Source organism: Leptodactylus fuscus, chromosome 4, assembly GCF_031893055.1.
Source record: "Leptodactylus fuscus isolate aLepFus1 chromosome 4, aLepFus1.hap2, whole genome shotgun sequence".
Taxonomy (NCBI): Eukaryota; Metazoa; Chordata; class Amphibia; order Anura; family Leptodactylidae; genus Leptodactylus; species Leptodactylus fuscus.
Window position 1 is genome coordinate 129,887,132 of NC_134268.1, and position 23,137 is coordinate 129,910,268.

At 51.3% G+C, this 23,137-nt stretch overlaps 1 protein-coding gene across 1 annotated transcript in view; it reads right to left on the reverse strand.

The window, feature by feature from the left end:
* Window positions 1-22,583, reverse strand: part of IRX2 (iroquois homeobox 2) — a 333,040-nt gene extending 310,457 nt beyond the window's left edge. Inside the window, exon 1 of the mRNA XM_075271021.1 lies at window positions 22,562-22,583. The gene's annotated coding sequence lies outside the window, so the exon portion shown is untranslated. The remainder of the gene's footprint in view (window positions 1-22,561) is intronic.
* Window positions 22,584-23,137: the final 554 nt, after the last annotated feature.

Genomic DNA, 23,137 nt, shown 5'->3' on the forward strand with positions numbered 1-23,137 from the left:
TCCTCTAAACACCCCAGTTTGGGCAAATTCATGGTGGAGGGAGCCTCTAAACAGCCCAGTTTGGGCAAATTCATGGTGGAGGGAGCCTCTAAAAACCCCAGTTTGGAACTTGTTACAATTTCATGGTGGAGGGAGCCTCTAAAAACCCCAGTTTGGACCAATTCATGATGGAGGGAGCCTCTAAACAGCCCAGTTTGGGCAAATTCATGGTGGAGGGAGCCTCTAAAAACCCCAGTTTGGACCAATTCATGGTGGAGGGAGCCTCTAAAAACCCCAGTTTTTGACCAATTCATGATGGAGGGAGCCTCTAAACAGCCCAGTTTGGGGCAAATTCATGGTGGAGGGGAGGCTCTAAACAGCTTCAGTTTGGGCAAATTCATGGTGGAGGGAGCCTCTAAACAGCCCAGTTTGGAGGCAAATTCATGGTGGAGGGAGCCTCTAAACAGCCCATTTTGGGCAAATTCATGGGTGGAGGGGAGCCTCTAACCAGCCCAGTTTGGAACCAATTCATGGTGGAGGGAGCCTCTAAAAACCCCAGTTTGGACCAATTCATGATGGAGGGGAGCCTCTAAACAGCCCAGTTTGGACCAATTCATGGTGGAGAGAGCCTCTAAAAACCCCAGTTTGGACCAATTCATGGTGGAGGGAGCCTCTAAACAGGCCAGTTTGGGCAAATTCATGGTGGAGGGAGCCTCTAAACAGCCCAGTTTGGGCAAATTCATGGTGGAGGGAGCCTCTAACCAGCCCAGTTTGGACCAATTCATGGGTGGAGGGAGCCTCTAAAAACCCCAGTTTGGACCAATTCATGGTGGAGGGAGCCTCTAAACAGCCCAGTTTGGACCAATTCATGGTGGAGGGAGCCTCTAAAAACCCCAGTTTGGACCAATTCATGGTGGAGGGAGCCTCTAAACAGCCCAGTTTGGGCAAATTCTTGGTGGAGGGAGCCTCTAAACAGCCCAGTTTAGGCAAATTCTTGGTGGAGGGAGCCTCTAAACAGCTCAGTTTTGGGCAAATTCATGGTGGAGGGAGCCTCTAAACAGCCCAGTTTGGGCAAATTCATGGTGGAGGGAGCCTCTAAAAACCCCAGTTTGGACCAATTCATGGTGGAGGGAGCCTCTAAACAGCCCAGTTTGGGCAAATTCATGGTGAGAGGGAGCCTCTAAAAAACCCCCAGTTTGGACCAATTCATGGTGGAGGGAGCCTCTAAACAGCCCAGTTTGGGCAAATTCATGGTGGAGGGAGCCTCTAACCAGCCCAGTTTGGACCAATTCATGGTGGAGGGAGCCTCTAAAAACCCCAGTTTGGACCAATTCATGATGGAGGGAGCCTCTAAACAGCCCAGTTTGGGACCAATTCATGGTGGAGAGAGCCTCTAAAAACCCCAGTTTGGACCAATTCATGGTGGAGGGAGCCTCTAAACAGGCCAGTTTGGGCAAATTCATGGTGGAGGGAGCCTCTAAACAGCCCAGTTTGGGCAAATTCATGGTGGAGGGAGCCTCTAACCAGCCCAGTTTGGACCAATTCATGGTGGAGGGAGCCTCTAAACAGCCCAGTTTGGACCAATTCATGGTGGAGGGAGCCTCGAAAAACCCCAGTTTGGACCAATTCATGGTGGAGGGAGCCTCTAAACAGCCCAGTTTGGGCAAATTCATGGTGGAGGGAGCCTCTAAACAGCTCAGTTTGGGCAAATTCATGGTGGAGGGAGCCTCTAAACAGCCCAGTTTGGGCAAATTCATGGTGGAGGGAGCCTCTAAAAAACCCCAGTTTGGACCAATTCATGGTGGAGGGAGCCTCTAAACAGCCCAGTTTGGGCAAATTCATGGTGGAGGGAGCCTCTAAAAACCCCCAGTTTGGACCAATTCATGGTGGAGGGAGCCTCTAAAAACCCCAGTTTGGACCAATTCATGGTGGAGGGAGCCTCTAAACAGCCCAGTTTGGGGCAAATTCATGGTGGAGGGAGCCTCTAAACAGCCCAGTTTGGGCAAATTCATGGTGGAGGGAGCCTCTAAAAACCCCAGTTTGGACCAATTCATGATGGAGGGAGCCTCTAAACAGCCCAGTTTGGACCAATTCATGGTGGAGAGAGCCTCTAAAAACCCCAGTTTGGACCAATTCCTGGTGGAGGGAGCCTCTAAACAGCCCAGTTTGGGGCAAATGTCATGGTGGAGGGAGCCTCTAAACAGCCCAGTTTGGGCAAATTCATGGTGGAGGGAGCCTCTAAAAACCCCAGTTTGGACCAATTCATGGTGGAGGGAGCCTCTAAAAATCCCAGTTTGGACCAATTCATGGTGGAGGGAGCCTCTAAACAGCCCAGTTTGGGCAAATTCATGGTGGAGGGAGCCTCTAAACAGCCCAGTTTGGGCAAATTCATGGTGGAGGGAGCCTCTAAAAACCCCAGTTTGGACCAATTCATGGTGGAGGGAGCCTCTAAAAACCCCAGTTTGGACCAATTCATGTGGAGGGAGCCTCTAAAAACCCCAGTTTGGACCAATTCATGATGGAGGGGAGCCTCTAAACAGCCCAGTTTGGGCAAATTCACGGTGGAGGGAGCCTCTAAAAACCCCCAGTTTGGACCAATTCATGGTGGAGGGAGCCTCAAAAACCCCCAGTTTGGACCAATTCATGGTGGAGGGAGCCTCTAAAAACCCCAGTTTGGACCAATTCATGGTGGAGGGAGACTCTAAAAACCCCAGTTTGAACCAATTCTTGATGGAGGGAGCCTCTAAACAGCCCAGTTTGGGCAAATTCATGGTGGAGGGAGCCTCTAAAAACCCCCAGTTTGGACCAATTCATGGTGGAGGGAGCCTCTAAAAACCCCAGTTTGGACCAATTCATGGTGGAGGGAGCCTCTAAACAGCTCAGTTTGGGCAAAGTCATGGTGGTGGGAGCCTCTAAACAGCCCAGTTTGGGCAAATTCATGGTGGAGGGAGCCTCTAAAAAAACCCAGTTTGGACCAATTCATGGTGGAGGGAGCCTCTAAAAAACCCCAGTTTGGACCAATTCATGGTGGAGGGGAGCCTCTAAACAGCCCAGTTTGGGCAAATTCATGGTGGAGGGGAGCCTCTAAACAGCCCAGTTTGGGCAAATTCATGGTGGAGGGAGCCTCTAAAAACCCCAGTTTGGACCAATTCATGGTGGAGGGAGCCTCTAAAAACCCCAGTTTGGACCAATTCATGATGGAGGGAGCCTCTAAACAGCCCAGTTTGGGCAAATTCATGGTGGAGGGAGCCTCTAAAAAACCCCAGTTTTGGACCAATTCATGGTGGAGGGAGCCTCTAAAAACCCCAGTTTGGACCAATTCATGGTGGAGGGAGCCTCTAAAAACCCCAGTTTGGACCAATTCATGGTGGAGGGAGCCTCTAAACAGCCCAGTTTGGACCAATTCATGGTGGAGGGGAGCCTCTAAAAACCCCAGTTTGGACCAATTCATGGTGGAGGGAGCCTCTAAACAGCCCAGTTTGGGCAAATTCATGGTGGAGGGAGCCTCTAACCAGCCCAGTTTGGACCAATTCATGGTGGAGGGAGCCTCTAAAAACCCCAGTTTGGACCAATTCATGATGGAGGGAGCCTCTAAACAGCCCAGTTTGGACCAATTCATGGTGGAGAGAGCCTCTAAAAACCCCCAGTTTGGACCAATTCATGGTGGAGGGAGCCTCTAAACAGGCCAGTTTTGGGCAAATTCATGGTGGAGGGAGCCTCTAAACAGCCCAGTTTGGCAAATTCATGGTGGAGGGAGCCTCTAACCAGCCCAGTTTGGACCAATTCATGGTGGAGGGGAGCCTCTAAAAACCCCAGTTTGGACCAATTCATGGTGGAGGGAGCCTCTAAACAGCCCAGTTTGGACCAATTCATGGTGGAGGGAGCCTCTAAAAACCCCAGTTTGGACCAATTCATGGTGGAGGGAGCCTCTAAAAACCCCAGTTTGGACCAATTCATGGTGGAGGGAGCCTCTAAAACAGCCCAGTTTGGACCAATTCATGGTGGAGGGAGCCTCTAAAGAACCCCAGTTTGGACCAATTCATGGTGGAGGGAGCCTCTAAACAGCCCAGTTTGGGCAAATTCATGGTGGAGGGAGCCTCTAAACAGCCTCAGTTTGGGCAAATTCATGGTGGAGGGAGCCTCTAAACAGCCAGTTTTGGGCAAATTCATGGTGGAGGGAGCCTCTAAAAACCCCAGTTTGGACCAATTCATGGTGGAGGGAGCCTCTAAACAGCCCAGTTTGGGCAAATTCATGGTGGAGGGTGCCTCTAAAAACCCCCAGTTTGGACCAATTCATGGTGGAGGGAGCCTCTAAAAACCCCAGTTTGGACCAATTCATGGTGGAGGGAGCCTCTAAACAGCCCAGTTTGGGCAAATTCATGGTGGAGGGAGCCTCTAAACAGCCCAGTTTGGGCAAATTCATGGTGGAGGGAGCCTCTAAAAACCCCAGTTTGGACCAATTCATGGTGGAGGGAGCCTCTAAAAATCCCAGTTTGGACCAATTCATGGTGGAGGGAGCCTCTAAACAGCCCAGTTTGGGCAAATTCATGGTGGAGGGAGCCTCTAAACAGCCCAGTTTGGGCAAATTCATGGTGGAGGGAGCCTCTAAAAACCCAGTTTGGACCAATTCATGGTGGAGGGAGCCTCTAAAAACCCCAGTTTGGACCAATTCATGGTGGAGGGAGCCTCTAAAAAACCCCAGTTTGGACCAATTCATGATGGAGGGAGCCTCTAAACAGCCCAGTTTGGGCAAATTCATGGTGGAGGGAGCCTCTAAAAAACCCCCAGTTTGGACCAATTCATGGTGGAGGGAGCCTCAAAAAACCCCAGTTTGGACCAATTCATGGTGGAGGGAGCCTCTAAAAACCCCAGTTTGGACCAATTCATGGTGGAGGGAGCCTCTAAAAAACCCCAGTTTGGACCAATTCATGATGGAGGGAGCCTCTAAACAGCCCAGTTTGGGCAAATTCATGGTGGAGGGAGCCTCAAAAAACCCCAGTTTGGACCAATTCATGGTGGAGGGAGCCTCTAAAAACCCCAGTTTGGACCAATTCATGGTGGAGGGAGACTCTAAAAAACCCCAGTTTGGACCAATTCTTGATGGAGGGAGCCTCTAAACAGCCCAGTTTGGGCAAATTCATGGTGGAGGGAGCCTCTAAAAACCCCCAGTTTGGACCAATTCATGGTGGAGGGAGCCTCTAAAAACCCCAGTTTGGACCAATTCATGGTGGAGGGAGCCTCTAAACAGCTCAGTTTGGGTAAATTCATGGTGGAGGGAGCCTCTAAACAGCCCAGTTTGGGCAAATTCATGGTGGAGGGAGCCTCTAAAAAACCCCTGTTTGGACCAATTCATGGTGGAGGGAGCCTCTAAAAACCCAGTTTGGACCAATTCATGGTGGAGGGGAGCCTCTAAACACCCCAGTTTGGGCAAATTCATGGTGGAGGGAGCCTCTAAACAGCCCAGTTTGGGCAAATTCATGGTGGAGGGGAGCCTCTAAAAACCCCAGTTTGGACCAATTCATGGTGGAGGGAGCCTCTAAAAACCCCCAGTTTGGACCAATTCATGGTGGAGGGAGCCTCTAAACAGCCCAGTTTGGGCAAATTCATGGTGGAGGGAGCCTCTAACCAGCCCAGTTTGGACCAATTCATGGTGGAGGGAGCCTCTAAAAACCCCAGTTTGACCAATTCATGATGGAGGGAGCCTCTAAACAGCCCAGTTTGGACCAATTCATGGTGGAGAGAGCCTCTAAAAACCCCAGTTTGGACCAATTCATGGTGGAGGGAGCCTCTAAACAGGCCAGTTTGGGCAAATTCATGGTGGAGGGAGCCTCTAAACAGCCCAGTTTGGGCAAATTCATGGTGGAGGGAGCCTCTAACCAGCCCAGTTTGGACCAATTCATGGTGGAGGGAGCCTCTAAACAGCCCAGTTTGGACCAATTCATGGTGGAGGGAGCCTCGAAAAACCCCAGTTTGGACCAATTCATGGTGGAGGGAGCCTCTAAACAGCCCAGTTTGGGCAAATTCATGGTGGAGGGAGCCTCTAAACAGCTCAGTTTGGGCAAATTCATGGTGGAGGGAGCCTCTAAACAGCCCAGTTTGGGCAAATTCATGGTGGAGGGAGCCTCTAAAAACCCCAGTTTGGACCAATTCATGGTGGAGGGAGCCTCTAAACAGCCCAGTTTGGGCAAATTCATGGTGGAGGGAGCCTCTAAAAACCCCCAGTTTGGACCAATTCATGGTGGAGGGAGCCTCTAAAAACCCCAGTTTGGACCAATTCATGGTGGAGGGAGCCTCTAAACAGCCCAGTTTGGGCAAATTCATGGTGGAGGGAGCCTCTAAACAGCCCAGTTTGGGCAAATTCATGGTGGAGGGGAGCCTCTAAAAACCCCAGTTTGGACCAATTCATGATGGAGGGAGCCTCTAAACAGCCCAGTTTGGACCAATTCATGGTGGAGAGAGCCTCTAAAAACCCCAGTTTGGACCAATTCCTGGTGGAGGGAGCCTCTAAACAGCCCAGTTTGGGCAAATTCATGGTGGAGGGAGCCTCTAAACAGCCCAGTTTGGGCAAATTCATGGTGGAGGGAGCCTCTAAAAACCCCAGTTTGGACCAATTCATGGTGGAGGGAGCCTCTAAAAATCCCAGTTTGGACCAATTCATGGTGGAGGGAGCCTCTAAACAGCCCAGTTTGGGCAAATTCATGGTGGAGGGAGCCTCTAAACAGCCCAGTTTGGGCAAATTCATGGTGGAGGGAGCCTCTAAAAACCCCAGTTTGGACCAATTCATGGTGGAGGGAGCCTCTAAAAACCCCAGTTTGGACCAATTCATGGTGGAGGGAGCCTCTAAAAACCCCAGTTTGGACCAATTCATGATGGAGGGAGCCTCTAAACAGCCCAGTTTGGGCAAATTCACGGTGGAGGGAGCCTCTAAAAACCCCCAGTTTGGACCAATTCATGGTGGAGGGAGCCTCAAAAACCCCCAGTTTGGACCAATTCATGGTGGAGGGAGCCTCTAAAAAACCCCAGTTTGGACCAATTCATGGTGGAGGGAGACTCTAAAAACCCCAGTTTGAACCAATTCTTGATGGAGGGAGCCTCTAAACAGCCCAGTTTGGGCAAATTCATGGTGGAGGGAGCCTCTAAAAACCCCCAGTTTGGACCAATTCATGGTGGAGGGAGCCTCTAAAAACCCCAGTTTGGACCAATTCATGGTGGAGGGAGCCTCTAAACAGCTCAGTTTGGGCAAAGTCATGGTGGAGGGAGCCTCTAAACAGCCCAGTTTGGCAAATTCATGGTGGAGGGAGCCTCTAAAAAAACCCAGTTTGGACCAATTCATGGTGGAGGGAGCCTCTAAAAACCCCAGTTTGGACCAATTCATGGTGGAGGGAGCCTCTAAACAGCCCAGTTTGGGCAAATTCATGGTGGAGGGAGCCTCTAAAACAGCCCCAGTTTGGGCAAATTCATGGTGGAGGGAGCCTCTAAAAACCCCAGTTTGGACCAATTCATGGTGGAGGGAGCCTCTAAAAACCCCAGTTTGGACCAATTCATGGTGGAGGGGAGCCTCTAAAAACCCCAGTTTGGACCAATTCATGGTGGAGGGAGCCTCTAAACAGCCCAGTTTGGACCAATTCATGGTGGAGGGAGCCTCTAAAAACCCCAGTTTGGACCAATTCATGGTGGAGGGAGCCTCTAAACAGCCCAGTTTGGGCAAATTCATGGTGGAGGGAGCCTCTAACCAGCCCAGTTTGGACCAATTCATGGTGGAGGGAGCCTCTAAAAACCCCAGTTTGGACCAATTCATGATGGAGGGAGCCTCTAAACAGCCCAGTTTGGACCAATTCATGGTGGAGAGAGCCTCTAAAAACCCCAGTTTGGACCAATTCATGGTGGAGGGAGCCTCTAAAACAGGCCAGTTTGGGCAAATTCATGGTGGAGGGAGCCTCTAAACAGCCCAGTTTGGGCAAATTCATGGTGGAGGGAGCCTCTAACCAGCCCAGTTTGGACCAATTCATGGTGGAGGGAGCCTCTAAAAACCCCAGTTTGGACCAATTCATGGTGGAGGGAGCCTCTAAACAGCCCAGTTTGGACCAATTCATGGTGGAGGGAGCCTCTAAAAACCCCAGTTTGGACCAATTCATGGTGGAGGGAGCCTCTAAAAAACCCCAGTTTGGACCAATTCATGGTGGAGGGAGCCTCTAAACAGCCCAGTTTGGACCAATTCATGGTGGAGGGAGCCTCTAAAAACCCCAGTTTTGGACCAATTCATGGTGGAGGGAGCCTCTAAACAGCCCAGTTTGGGCAAATTCATGGTGGAGGGAGCCTCTAAAACAGCTCAGTTTGGGCAAATTCATGGTGGAGGGAGCCTCTAAACAGCCCAGTTTGGGCAAATTCATGGTGGAGGGAGCCTCTAAAAACCCCCAGTTTGGACCAATTCATGGTGGAGGGAGCCTCTAAACAGCCCAGTTTGGGCAAATTCATGGTGGGAGGGTGCCTCTAAAAACCCCCAGTTTGGACCAATTCATGGTGGAGGGAGCCTCTAAAAACCCCAGTTTGGACCAATTCATGGTGGAGGGAGCCTCTAAACAGCCCAGTTTGGGCAAATTCATGGTGGAGGGAGCCTCTAAACAGCCCAGTTTGGGCAAATTCATGGTGGAGGGAGCCTCTAAAAACCCCAGTTTGGACCAATTCATGGTGGAGGGAGCCTCTAAAAATCCCAGTTTGGACCAATTCATGGTGGAGGGAGCCTCTAAACAGCCCAGTTTGGGCAAATTCATGGTGGAGGGAGCCTCTAAACAGCCCAGTTTGGGCAAATTCATGGTGGAGGGAGCCTCTAAAAACCCCAGTTTGGACCAATTCATGGTGGAGGGAGCCTCTAAAAACCCCAGTTTGGACCAATTCATGGTGGAGGGAGCCTCTAAAAACCCCAGTTTGGACCAATTCATGATGGAGGGAGCCTCTAAACAGCCCAGTTTGGGCAAATTCATGGTGGAGGGAGCCTCTAAAAACCCCCAGTTTGGACCAATTCATGGTGGAGGGAGCCCTCAAAAAACCCCAGTTTGGACCAATTCATGGTGGAGGGAGCCTCTAAAAACCCCAGTTTGGACCAATTCATGGTGGAGGGAGCCTCTAAAAACCCCAGTTTGGACCAATTCATGATGGAGGGAGCCTCTAAACAGCCCAGTTTGGGCAAATTCATGGTGGAGGGAGCCTCAAAAAAACCCCAGTTTGGACCAATTCATGGTGGAGGGAGCCTCTAAAAACCCCAGTTTGGACCAATTCATGGTGGAGGGAGACTCTAAAAACCCCAGTTTGGGACCAATTCTTGATGGAGGGGAGCCTCTAAACAGCCCAGTTTGGGCAAATTCATGGTGGAGGGGAGCCTCTAAAAACCCCCAGTTTGGACCAATTCATGGTGGAGGGAGCCTCTAAAAACCCCAGTTTGGACCAATTCATGGTGGAGGGAGCCTCTAAACAGCTCAGTTTGGGTAAATTCATGGTGGAGGGAGCCTCTAAACAGCCCAGTTTGGGCAAATTCATGGTGGAGGGAGCCTCTAAAAAACCCCTGTTTGGACCAATTCATGGTGGAGGGAGCCTCTAAAAAACCCCAGTTTGGACCAATTCATGGTGGAGGGAGCCTCTAAAACACCCCAGTTTGGGCAAATTCATGGTGGAGGGAGCCTCTAAACAGCCCAGTTTGGGCAAATTCATGGTGGAGGGAGCCTCTAAAAACCCCAGTTTGGACCAATTCATGGTGGAGGGAGCCTCTAAAAACCCCAGTTTGGACCAATTCATGATGGAGGGAGCCTCTAAACAGCCCAGTTTGGGCAAATTCATGGTGGAGGGAGCCTCTAAAAAACCCCAGTTTGGACCAATTCATGGTGGAGGGAGCCTCTAAAAACCCCAGTTTGGACCAATTCATGGTGGAGTGAGCCTCTAAACAGCCCAGTTTGGGCAAATTCATGGTGGAGGGAGCCTCTAAACAGCCCAGTTTGGGCAAATTCATGGTGGAGGGAGCCTCTAAAAACCCCAGTTTGGACCAATTCATGGTGGAGGGAGCCTCTAAAAACCCCAGTTTGGACCAATTCATGGTGGAGGGAGCCTCTAAAAACCCCAGTTTGGACCAATTCATGATGGAGGGAGCCTCTAAACAGCCCAGTTTGGGCAAATTCATGGTGGAGGGAGGCTCTAAACAGCTCAGTTTGGGCAAATTCATGGTGGAGGGAGCCTCTAAACAGCCCAGTTTGGGCAAATTCATGGTGGAGGGAGCCTCTAAACAGCCCAGTTTGGACCAATTCATGGTGGAGGGAGCCTCTAAAAACCCCAGTTTGGACCAATTCATGGTGGAGGGAGCCTCTAAAAACCCCAGTTTGGACCAATTCATGGTGGAGGGAGCCTCTAAAACAGCCCAGTTTGGGCAAATTCATGGTGGAGGGAGCCTCTAACCAGCCCAGTTTGGACCAATTCATGGTGGAGGGAGCCTCTAAAAACCCCAGTTTGGACCAATTCATGATGGAGGGAGCCTCTAAACAGCCCAGATTGGACCAATTCATGGTGGAGAGAGCCTCTAAAAACCCCAGTTTGGACCAATTCATGGTGGAGGGAGCCTCTAAACAGGCCAGTTTGGGCAAATTCATGGTGGAGGGAGCCTCAAAAAACCCCAGTTTGGACCAATTCATGGTGGAGGGAGCCTCTAAAAACCCCAGTTTGGACCAATTCATGGTGGAGGGAGACTCTAAAAACCCCAGTTTGGACCAATTCTTGATGGAGGGAGCCTCTAAACAGCCCAGTTTGGGCAAATTCATGGTGGAGGGAGCCTCTAAAAACCCCCAGTTTGGACCAATTCATGGTGGAGGGAGCCTCTAAAAACCCCAGTTTGGACCAATTCATGGTGGAGGGAGCCTCTAAACAGCTCAGTTTGGGTAAATTCATGGTGGAGGGAGCCTCTAAACAGCCCAGTTTGGGCAAATTCATGGTGGAGGGAGCCTCTAAAAAACCCCTGTTTGGACCAATTCATGGTGGAGGGAGCCTCTAAAAACCCCAGTTTGGACCAATTCATGGTGGAGGGAGCCTCTAAACACCCCAGTTTGGGCAAATTCATGGTGGAGGGAGCCTCTAAACAGCCCAGTTTGGGCAAATTCATGGTGGAGGGAGCCTCTAAAAACCCCAGTTTGGACCAATTCATGGTGGAGGGAGCCTCTAAAAACCCCCAGTTTGGACCAATTCATGGTGGAGGGAGCCTCTAAACAGCCCAGTTTGGGCAAATTCATGGTGGAGGGAGCCTCTAACCAGCCCAGTTTGGACCAATTCATGGTGGAGGGAGCCTCTAAAAAACCCCAGTTTGGACCAATTCATGATGGAGGGAGCCTCTAAACAGCCCAGTTTGGACCAATTCATGGTGGAGAGAGCCTCTAAAAACCCCAGTTTGGACCAATTCATGGTGGAGGGAGCCTCTAAACAGGCCAGTTTGGGCAAATTCATGGTGGAGGGAGCCTCTAAACAGCCCAGTTTGGGCAAATTCATGGTGGAGGGAGCCTCTAACCAGCCCAGTTTGGACCAATTCATGGTGGAGGGAGCCTCTAAACAGCCCAGTTTGGACCAATTCATGGTGGAGGGAGCCTCGAAAAACCCCAGTTTGGACCAATTCATGGTGGAGGGAGCCTCTAAACAGCCCAGTTTGGGCAAATTCATGGTGGAGGGAGCCTCTAAACAGCTCAGTTTGGGCAAATTCATGGTGGAGGGAGCCTCTAAACAGCCCAGTTTGGGCAAATTCATGGTGGAGGGAGCCTCTAAAAACCCCAGTTTGGACCAATTCATGGTGGAGGGAGCCTCTAAACAGCCCAGTTTGGGCAAATTCATGGTGGAGGGAGCCTCTAAAAACCCCCAGTTTGGACCAATTCATGGTGGAGGGAGCCTCTAAAAACCCCAGTTTGGACCAATTCATGGTGGAGGGAGCCTCTAAACAGCCCAGTTTGGGCAAATTCATGGTGGAGGGAGCCTCTAAACAGCCCAGTTTGGGCAAATTCATGGTGGAGGGAGCCTCTAAAAACCCCAGTTTGGACCAATTCATGATGGAGGGAGCCTCTAAACAGCCCAGTTTGGACCAATTCATGGTGGAGAGAGCCTCTAAAAACCCCAGTTTGGACCAATTCCTGGTGGAGGGAGCCTCTAAACAGCCCAGTTTGGGCAAATTCATGGTGGAGGGAGCCTCTAAACAGCCCAGTTTGGGCAAATTCATGGTGGAGGGAGCCTCTAAAAACCCCAGTTTGGACCAATTCATGGTGGAGGGAGCCTCTAAAAATCCCAGTTTGGACCAATTCATGGTGGAGGGAGCCTCTAAACAGCCCAGTTTGGGCAAATTCATGGTGGAGGGAGCCTCTAAACAGCCCAGTTTTGGGCAAATTCATGGTGGAGGAGCCTCTAAAAACCCCAGTTTGGGACCAATTCATGGTGGAGGGAGCCTCTAAAAACCCCAGTTTGGACCAATTCATGGTGGAGGGAGCCTCTAAAAACCCCAGTTTGGACCAATTCATGATGGAGGGAGCCTCTAAACAGCCCAGTTTGGGCAAATTCACGGTGGAGGGAGCCTCTAAAAAACCCCCAGTTTGGACCAATTCATGGTGGAGGGAGCCTCAAAAAACCCCCAGTTTGGACCAATTCATGGTGGAGGGAGCCTCTAAAAACCCCAGTTTGGACCAATTCATGGTGGAGGGGAGACTCTAAAAACCCCAGTTTGAACCAATTCTTGATGGAGGGAGCCTCTAAACAGCCCAGTTTGGGCAAATTCATGGTGGAGGGAGCCTCTAAAAACCCCCCAGTTTGGACCAATTCATGGTGGAGGGAGCCTCTAAAAACCCCAGTTTGGACCAATTCATGGTGGAGGGAGCCTCTAAACAGCTCAGTTTGGGCAAAGTCATGGTGGAGGGAGCCTCTAAACAGCCCAGTTTGGGCAAATTCATGGTGGAGGGAGCCTCTAAAAAAACCCAGTTTGGACCAATTCATGGTGGAGGGAGCCTCTAAAAACCCCAGTTTGGACCAATTCATGGTGGAGGGAGCCTCTAAACAGCCCAGTTTGGGCAAATTCATGGTGGAGGGAGCCTCTAAACAGCCCAGTTTGGGCAAATTCATGGTGGAGGGAGCCTCTAAAAACCCCAGTTTGGACCAATTCATGGTGGAGGGAGCCTCTAAAAACCCCAGTTTGGACCAATTCATGGTGGAGGGAGCCTCTAAAAACCCCAGTTTGGACCAATTCATGGTGGAGGGAGCCTCTAAACAGCCCAGTTTGGACCAATTCATGTGGAGGGAGCCTCTAAAAACCCCAGTTTGGACCAATTCATGGTGGAGGGAGCCTCTAAACAGCCCAGTTTGGGCAAATTCATGGTGGAGGGAGCCTCTAACCAGCCCAGTTTGGACCAATTCATGGTGGAGGGAGCCTCTAAAAACCCCAGTTTGGACCAATTCATGATGGAGGGAGCCTCTAAACAGCCCAGTTTGGACCAATTCATGGTGGAGAGAGCCTCTAAAAACCCCAGTTTGGACCAATTCATGGTGGAGGGAGCCTCTAAACAGGCCAGTTTGGGCAAATTCATGGTGGAGGGAGCCTCTAAACAGCCCAGTTTGGGCAAATTCATGGTGGAGGGAGCCTCTAACCAGCCCAGTTTGGACCAATTCATGGTGGAGGGAGCCTCTAAAAACCCCAGTTTGGACCAATTCATGGTGGAGGGAGCCTCTAAACAGCCCAGTTTGGACCAATTCATGGTGGAGGGAGCCTCTAAAAACCCCAGTTTGGACCAATTCATGGTGGAGGGAGCCTCTAAAAACCCCAGTTTGGACCAATTCATGGTGGAGGGAGCCTCTAAACAGCCCAGTTTGGACCAATTCATGGTGGAGGGAGCCTCTAAAAACCCCAGTTTGGACCAATTCATGGTGGAGGGAGCCTCTAAACAGCCCAGTTTGGGCAAATTCATGGTGGAGGGAGCCTCTAAACAGCTCAGTTTGGGCAAATTCATGGTGGAGGGAGCCTCTAAACAGCCCAGTTTGGGCAAATTCATGGTGGAGGGAGCCTCTAAAAACCCCAGTTTGGACCAATTCATGGTGGAGGGAGCCTCTAAACAGCCCAGTTTGGGCAAATTCATGGTGGAGGGTGCCTCTAAAAACCCCCAGTTTGGACCAATTCATGGTGGAGGGAGCCTCTAAAAACCCCAGTTTGGACCAATTCATGGTGGAGGGAGCCTCTAAACAGCCCAGTTTGGGCAAATTCATGGTGGAGGGAGCCTCTAAACAGCCCAGTTTGGGCAAATTCATGGTGGAGGGAGCCTCTAAAAACCCCAGTTTGGACCAATTCATGGTGGAGGGAGCCTCTAAAAATCCCAGTTTGGACCAATTCATGGTGGAGGGAGCCTCTAAACAGCCCAGTTTGGGCAAATTCATGGTGGAGGGAGCCTCTAAACAGCCCAGTTTGGGCAAATTCATGGTGGAGGGAGCCTCTAAAAACCCCAGTTTGGACCAATTCATGGTGGAGGGAGCCTCTAAAAACCCCAGTTTGGACCAATTCATGGTGGAGGGAGCCTCTAAAAACCCCAGTTTGGACCAATTCATGATGGAGGGAGCCTCTAAACAGCCCAGTTTGGGCAAATTCATGGTGGAGGGAGCCTCTAAAAACCCCCAGTTTGGACCAATTCATGGTGGAGGGAGCCTCAAAAAACCCCAGTTTGGACCAATTCATGGTGGAGGGAGCCTCTAAAAACCCCAGTTTGGACCAATTCATGGTGGAGGGAGCCTCTAAAAACCCCAGTTTGGACCAATTCATGATGGAGGGAGCCTCTAAACAGCCCAGTTTGGGCAAATTCATGGTGGAGGGAGCCTCAAAAAACCCCCAGTTTGGACCAATTCATGGTGGAGGGAGCCTCTAAAAACCCCAGTTTGGACCAATTCATGGTGGAGGGAGACTCTAAAAACCCCAGTTTGGACCAATTCTTGATGGAGGGAGCCTCTAAACAGCCCAGTTTGGGCAAATTCATGGTGGAGGGAGCCTCTAAAAACCCCCAGTTTGGACCAATTCATGGTGGAGGGAGCCTCTAAAAACCCCAGTTTGGACCAATTCATGGTGGAGGGAGCCTCTAAACAGCTCAGTTTGGGTAAATTCATGGTGGAGGGAGCCTCTAAACAGCCCAGTTTGGGCAAATTCATGGTGGAGGGAGCCTCTAAAAAACCCCTGTTTGGACCAATTCATGGTGGAGGGAGCCTCTAAAAACCCCAGTTTGGACCAATTCATGGTGGAGGGAGCCTCTAAACACCCCAGTTTGGGCAAATTCATGGTGGAGGGAGCCTCTAAACAGCCCAGTTTGGGCAAATTCATGGTGGAGGGAGCCTCTAAAAACCCCAGTTTGGACCAATTCATGGTGGAGGGAGCCTCTAAAAACCCCAGTTTGGACCAATTCATGATGGAGGGAGCCTCTAAACAGCCCAGTTTGGGCAAATTCATGGTGGAGGGAGCCTCTAAAAAACCCCAGTTTGGACCAATTCATGGTGGAGGGAGCCTCTAAAAACCCCAGTTTGGACCAATTCATGGTGGAGTGAGCCTCTAAACAGCCCAGTTTGGGCAAATTCATGGTGGAGGGAGCCTCTAAACAGCCCAGTTTGGGCAAATTCATGGTGGAGGGAGCCTCTAAAAACCCCAGTTTGGACCAATTCATGGTGGAGGGAGCCTCTAAAAACCCCAGTTTGGACCAATTCATGGTGGAGGGAGCCTCTAAAAACCCCAGTTTGGACCAATTCATGATGGAGGGAGCCTCTAAACAGCCCAGTTTGGGCAAATTCATGGTGGAGGGAGGCTCTAAACAGCTCAGTTTGGGCAAATTCATGGTGGAGGGAGCCTCTAAACAGCCCAGTTTGGGCAAATTCATGGTGGAGGGAGCCTCTAAACAGCCCAGTTTGGACCAATTCATGGTGGAGGGAGCCTCTAAAAACCCCAGTTTGGACCAATTCATGGTGGAGGGAGCCTCTAAAAACCCCAGTTTGGACCAATTCATGGTGGAGGGAGCCTCTAAACAGCCCAGTTTGGGCAAATTCATGGTGGAGGGAGCCTCTAACCAGCCCAGTTTGGACCAATTCATGGTGGAGGGAGCCTCTAAAAACCCCAGTTTGGACCAATTCATGATGGAGGGAGCCTCTAAACAGCCCAGATTGGACCAATTCATGGTGGAGAGAGCCTCTAAAAACCCCAGTTTGGACCAATTCATGGTGGAGGGAGCCTCTAAACAGGCCAGTTTGGGCAAATTCATGGTGGAGGGAGCCTCTAAACAGCCCAGTTTGGGCAAATTCATGGTGGAGGGACCCTCTAACCAGCCCAGTTTGGACCAATTCATGGTGGAGGGAGCCTCTAAAAACCCCAGTTTGGACCAATTCATGGTGGAGGGAGCCTCTAAACAGCCCAGTTTGGACCAATTCATGGTGGAGGGAGCCTCTAAAAACCCCAGTTTGGACCAATTCATGGTGGAGGGAGCCTCTAAACAGCCCAGTTTGGGCAAATTCATGGTGGAGGGAGCCTCTAAACAGCTCAGTTTGGGCAAATTCATGGTGGAGGGAGCCTCTAAACAGCCCAGTTTGGGCAAATTCATGGTGGAGGGAGCCTCTAAAAACCCCAGTTTGGACCAATTCATGGTGGAGGGAGCCTCTAAACAGCCCAGTTTGGGCAAATTCATGGTGGAGGGAGCCTCTAAAAACCCCCAGTTTGGACCAATTCATGGTGGAGGGAGCCTCTAAACAGCCCAGTTTGGGCAAATTCATGGTGGAGGGAGCCTCTAACCAGCCCAGTTTGGACCAATTCATGGTGGAGGGAGCCTCTAAAAACCCCAGTTTGGACCAATTCATGATGGAGGGAGCCTCTAAACAGCCCAGTTTGGACCAATTCATGGTGGAGAGAGCCTCTAAAAACCCCAGTTTGGACCAATTCATGGTGGAGGGAGCCTCTAAACAGGCCAGTTTGGGCAAATTCATGGTGGAGGGAGCCTCTAAACAGCCCAGTTTGGGCAAATTCATGGTGGAGGGAGCCTCTAACAAGCCCAGTTTGGACCAATTCATGGTGGAGGGAGCCTCTAAACAGCCCAGTTTGGACCAATTCATGGTGGAGGGAGCCTCGAAAAACCCCAGTTTGGACCAATTCATGGTGGAGGGAGCCTCTAAACAGCCCAGTTTGGGCAAATTCATGGTGGAGGGAGCCTCTAAACAGCTCAGTTTGGGCAAATTCATGGTGGAGGGAGCCTCTAAACAGCCCAGTTTGGGCAAATTCATGGTGGAGGGAGCCTCTAAAAACCCCAGTTTGGACCAATTCATGGTGGAGGGAGCCTCTAAACAGCCCAGTTTGGGCAAATTCATGGTGGAGGGAGCCTCTAAAAACCCCCAGTTTGGACCAATTCATGGTGGAGGGAGCCTCTAAAAACCCCAGTTTGGACCAATTCATGGTGGAGGGAGCCTCTAAACAGCCCAGTTTGGGCAAATTCATGGTGGAGGGAGCCTCTAAAAACCCCAGTTTGGACCAATTCATGGTGGAGGGAGCCTCTAAAAATCCCGGTTTGGACCAATTCATGGTGGAGGGAGCCTCTAAACAGCCCAGTTTGGGCAAATTCGTGGTGGAGGGAGCCTCTAAACAGCCCAGTTTGGGCAAATTCATGGTGGAGGGAGCCTCTAAAAACCCCAGTTTGGACCAATTCATGGTGGAGGGAGCCTCTAAACAGCCCAGTTTGGGCAAATTCATGGTGGAGGGAGCCTCTAAAAACCCCCAGTTTGGACCAATTCATGGTGGAGGGAGCCTCTAAAAACCCCAGTTTGGACCAATTCATGGTGGAGGGAGCCTCTAAACAGCCCAGTTTGGGCAAATTCATGGTGGAGGGAGCCTCTAAAAACCCCAGTTTGGACCAATTCATGGTGGAGGGAGCCTCTAAAAATCCCGGTTTGGACCAATTCATGGTGGAGGGAGCCTCTAAACAGCCCAGTTTGGGCAAATTCATGGTGGAGGGAGCCTCTAAACAGCCCAGTTTGGGCAAATTCATGGTGGAGGGAGCCTCTAAAAACCCCAGTTTGGACCAATTCATGGTGGAGGGAGCCTCTAAAAACCCCAGTTTGGACCAATTCATGGTGGAGGGAGCCTCTAAAAACCCCAGTTTGGACCAATTCATGATGGAGGGAGCCTCTATACAGCCCAGTTTGGGCAAATTCATGGTGGAGGGAGCCTCTAAAAACCCCCAGTTTGGACCAATTCATGGTGGAGGGAGCCTCAAAAAACCCCAGTTTGGACCAATTCATGGTGGAGGGAGCCTCTAAAAACCCCAGTTTGGACCAATTCATGGTGGAGGGAGCCTCTAAAAACCCCAGTTTGGACCAATTCATGATGGAGGGAGCCTCTAAACAGCCCAGTTTGGGCAAATTCATGGTGGAGGGAGCCTCTAAAAACCCCCAGTTTGGACCAATTCATGGTGGAGGGAGCCTCAAAAAACCCCAGTTTGGACCAATTCATGGTGGAGGGAGCCTCTAAAAACCCCAGTTTGGACCAATTCATGGTGGAGGGAGACTCTAAAAACCCCAGTTTGGACCAATTCTTGATGGAGGGAGCCTCTAAACAGCCCAGTTTGGGCAAATTCATGGTGGAGGGAGCCTCTAAAAACCCCCAGTTTGGACCAATTCATGGTGGAGGGAGCCTCTAAAAACCCCAGTTTGGACCAATTCATGGTGGAGGGAGCCTCTAAACAGCTCAGTTTGGGCAAATTCATGGTGGAGGGAGCCTCTTAACAGCCCAGTTTGGGCAAATTCATGGTGGAGGGAGCCTCTAAAAAACCCCAGTTTGGACCAATTCATGGTGGAGGGAGCCTCTAAAAACCCCAGTTTGGACCAATTCATGATGGAGGGAGCCTCTAAACAGCCCAGTTTGGGCAAATTCATGGTGGAGGGAGCCTCTAAAAAACCCCAGTTTGGACCAATTCATGGTGGAGGGAGCCTCTAAAAACCCCAGTTTGGACCAATTCATGGTGGAGGGAGCCTCTAAACAGCCCAGTTTGGGCAAATTCATGGTGGAGGGAGCCTCTACACAGCCCAGTTTGGGCAAATTCATGGTGGAGGGAGCCTCTAAAAACCCCAGTTTGGACCAATTCATGGTGGAGGGAGCCTCTAAAAACCCCAGTTTGGACCAATTCATGGTGGAGGGAGCCTCTAAAAACCCCAGTTTGGACCAATTCATGATGGAGGGAGCCTCTATACAGCCCAGTTTGGGCAAATTCATGGTGGAGGGAGCCTCTAAAAACCCCCAGTTTGGACCAATTCATGGTGGAGGGAGCCTCAAAAAACCCCAGTTTGGACCAATTCATGGTGGAGGGAGCCTCTAAAAACCCCAGTTTGGACCAATTCATGGTGGAGGGAGCCTCTAAAAACCCCAGTTTGGACCAATTCATGATGGAGGGAGCCTCTAAACAGCCCAGTTTGGGCAAATTCATGGTGGAGGGAGCCTCTAAAAACCCCCAGTTTGGACCAATTCATGGTGGAGGGAGCCTCTAAAAACCCCAGTTTGGACCAATTCATGGTGGAGGGAGGCTCTAAACAGCTCAGTTTGGGCAAATTCATGGTGGAGGAAGCCTCTAAACAGCCCAGTTTGGGCAAATTCATGGTGGAGGGAGCCTCTAAACAGCCCAGTTTGGACCAATTCATGGTGGAGGGAGCCTCTAAAAACCCCAGTTTGGACCAATTCATGATGGAGGGAGCCTCTAAACAGCCCAGTTTGGACCAATTCATGGTGGAGAGAGCCTCTAAAAACCCCAGTTTGGACCAATTCATGGTGGAGGGAGCCTCTAAACAGCCCAGTTTGGACCAATTCATGGTGGAGGGAGCCTCTAAAAACCCCAGTTTGGACCAATTCATGGTGGAGGGAGCCTCTAAACAGCCCAGTTTGGACCAATTCATGGTGGAGGGAGCCTCTAACCAGCCCAGTTTGGACCAATTCATGGTGGAGGGAGCCTCTAAAAACCCCAGTTTGGACCAATTCATGATGGAGGGAGCCTCTAAACAGCCCAGTTTGGACCAATTCATGGTGGAGAGAGCCTCTAAAAACCCCAGTTTGGACCAATTCATGGTGGAGGGAGCCTCTAAACAGGCCAGTTTGGGCAAATTCATGGTGGAGGGAGCCTCTAAACAGCCCAGTTTGGGCAAATTCATGGTGGAGGGAGCCTCTAACCAGCCCAGTTTGGACCAATTCATGGTGGAGGGAGCCTCTAAAAACCCCAGTTTGGACCAATTCATGGTGGAGGGAGCCTCTAAACAGCCCAGTTTGGACCAATTCATGGTGGAGGGAGCCTCTAAAAACCCCAGTTTGGACCAATTCATGGTGGAGGGAGCCTCTAAACAGCCCAGTTTGGACCAATTCATGGTGGAGGGAGCCTCTAAAAACCCCAGTTTGGACCAATTCATGGTGGAGGGAGCCGCTAAACAGCCCAGTTTGGATCAATTGATGGTGGAGGGAGCCTCTAACCAGCAGAGTTGGTGGAAATCAGGGTGGAGGGAGCCTCTAACCAGCAGAGTTGTGGGAAAGCAGGGTGGAGGGCGCCTCTAACCAGCAGAGTTGGTGGAAATCAGGGTGGAGGGAGCCTCTAACCAGCAGAGTTGTGGGAAAGCAGGGTGGAGGGAGCCTCTAACCAGCAGAGTTGTGGGAAAGCAGGGTGGAGGGAGCCTCTAACCAGCAGAGTTGTGGGAAAGCAGGGTGGAGGGAGCCTCTAACCAGCAGAGTTGGTGGAAATCAGGGTGGAGGGAGCCTCTAACCAGCAGAGTTGCGGGAAATCAGGGTGGAGGGAGCCTAGTATTAGCAGAATTGTGCAACGCTTATGGTGGATGAGTATGAGGATGCGGAGGAATTGGAGAGGTTGAGTACAGACATGGAGTTTCATGTTGGGGTGCTTTACACAGGTGGGCCCAAAAATGAAGGCTCTATCCAGTGGTGGTTCATTTTTATCAAAGTGAGCCGGTCGGCACTCTCAGCTGACAGACGGGTGCGCTTGTCAGTGATGATGCCACCGGCTGCACTGAACACCCTCTCAGATAGGACGCTGGCGGCAGGACAGGACAGCACCTCCAAGGCATATAGGGCAAGTTCAAGCCACAGGTCCAACTTCGACACCCAATACGTGTAGGGCGCAGAGGGGTCGGAGAGGACAGGGCTGTGGTCGGAAAGGTATTCCCGCAACATGCGCCTATACTTCTCACGCCTGGTGACACTAGGACCCTCCGTGGCGGCACTTTGGCGAGGGGGTGCCATCAAGGTGTCCCAGACCTTAGACAGTGTGCCCCTCGTTTGTGTGGACCGGTGAGAACTTGGTTGCCTACTGGAGGAACTGCCCTCCCTGCCGCCAACGTCACATGCTGGAAACATCTCCATCATATTCTGCACCAATTGCCTGTGGCAAGCATTGATGCGATTGGCCCTCCCCTCTACTGGAATAAAAGACGAGATGTTGTTTTTATACCGGGGGTCAAGGATAGCAAAGATCCAGTACTGGTTGTCCTCCATGATTTTGACAATACGCTTGTCGGTTGTAAAGCACCCCAACATGAGCTCAGCCATGTCTGCCACAGTGTTAGTTGGCATGACTCCTCTGACCCCACCGGAAAGTTCAATCTCCATTTCCTCCTCATCCTCCATGTCTACCCATCTGCGCTGCAACAATGGGACGATTCGAAGTTGCCCGGAAGCCTCCTGTATCACCATCACATCATCGGACAACTCTTCTTCCTCCTCCTCCTCCTCCTCCTCCTCCTCCATTAAACGCAGTGAAGCGGACAGATGTGTGGACCTACTCTCCAGCTGTGACGGATCGGATGCTATCCCTAACTCCTCTGTGTGATCTGAGTTATCCCTGATGTCAATCAGGGATTCTCTCAGAACACACAAGAGAGGGATTGTAAGGCTCACCATCGCATCCTCAGAGCTCACCCTCCTTGTGGACTCCTCAAAGACCCGTAGGATGTCACAAAGGTCTCTCATCCATGGCCACTCATGGATGTGAAACTGAGGCAGCTGACTTTGTGGCACCCTAGGGTTTTGTAGCTGGTATTCCATCAAAGGTCTCTGCTGCTCAACCACTCTATTCAACATCTGAAACGTTGAGTTCCAGCGTGTGGGGACGTCGCTCAAAAGCCGGTGTTGTGGCACATGCAGGCGTTGCTGGAGAGATTTTAAGCTAGCAGCGGCTACTGTCGACTTGCGAAAGTGGGCGCACATGCGCCGCACTTTCACCAGTAGCTCTGGAACATTGGGGTAGCTCTTTAGGAAACGTTGCACCACTAGGTTGAAGACGTGGGCCAGGCATGGAACATGTTGGAGTCCGGCAAGCTCCAGAGCTGCTACCAGGTTCCGGCCGTTATCACAAACGACCATGCCTGGGCCCAGGTGCAGCGGCTCAAACCATATTGCCATCTCATCGAGGAGGGCATCCCTCACCTCGGAGGCAGTGTGCTGTCTGTCCCCCAAGCTGATCAGCTTCAGCACAGCCTGCTGACGTCTACCAACGCCAGTGCTGCAACGTTTCCAACTCATAGCTGGGGTCAATCTAACAGCGGAGGAGGAGGCGGTGGTGGAGGAGGAGGCGGTGGCGGAGGAGGAGGCGGTAGAGGAGGAGGAGGAGGGGGGGTGTTCTTCTCGTGTCCCTGCCAGGAATGTTAGGCGGGGAGACGAGGTACACCGGGCCAGTTTGGGAAGCAGTCCCAGCCTCAACTACATTCACCCAGTGTGCCATCAGTGAAATGTAGCGTTCCTGTCCGCATGCACTTGTCCACGCGTCGGTGGTCAAGTGGACCTTTGTGCAAAGCGCGGAGCTAAGGGCCCGCCTGATGTTGAGTGACACGTGCTGGTGCAAGGCGGGGACGGCACACCGGGAGAAGTAGTGACGGCTAGGGACGGCATAGCGAGGTGCCGCAGTTGCCATCAGGTCCAGGAAGGCGGGAGTTTCAACAAGCCGGAACGCCAACATCTCCTGGGCCAGCAGTTTAGCGATGTTGGCGTTCAAGGCTTGCGCGTGTGGGTGGTTAGCAGTGTATTTCTGCCGCCGCTACAATGTCTGAGAGATGGTGGGTTGTTGTAAAGAAGCGCCTGATGGTGCCTTTGATGGTGCAGGAGAAGGAGATAAGACAG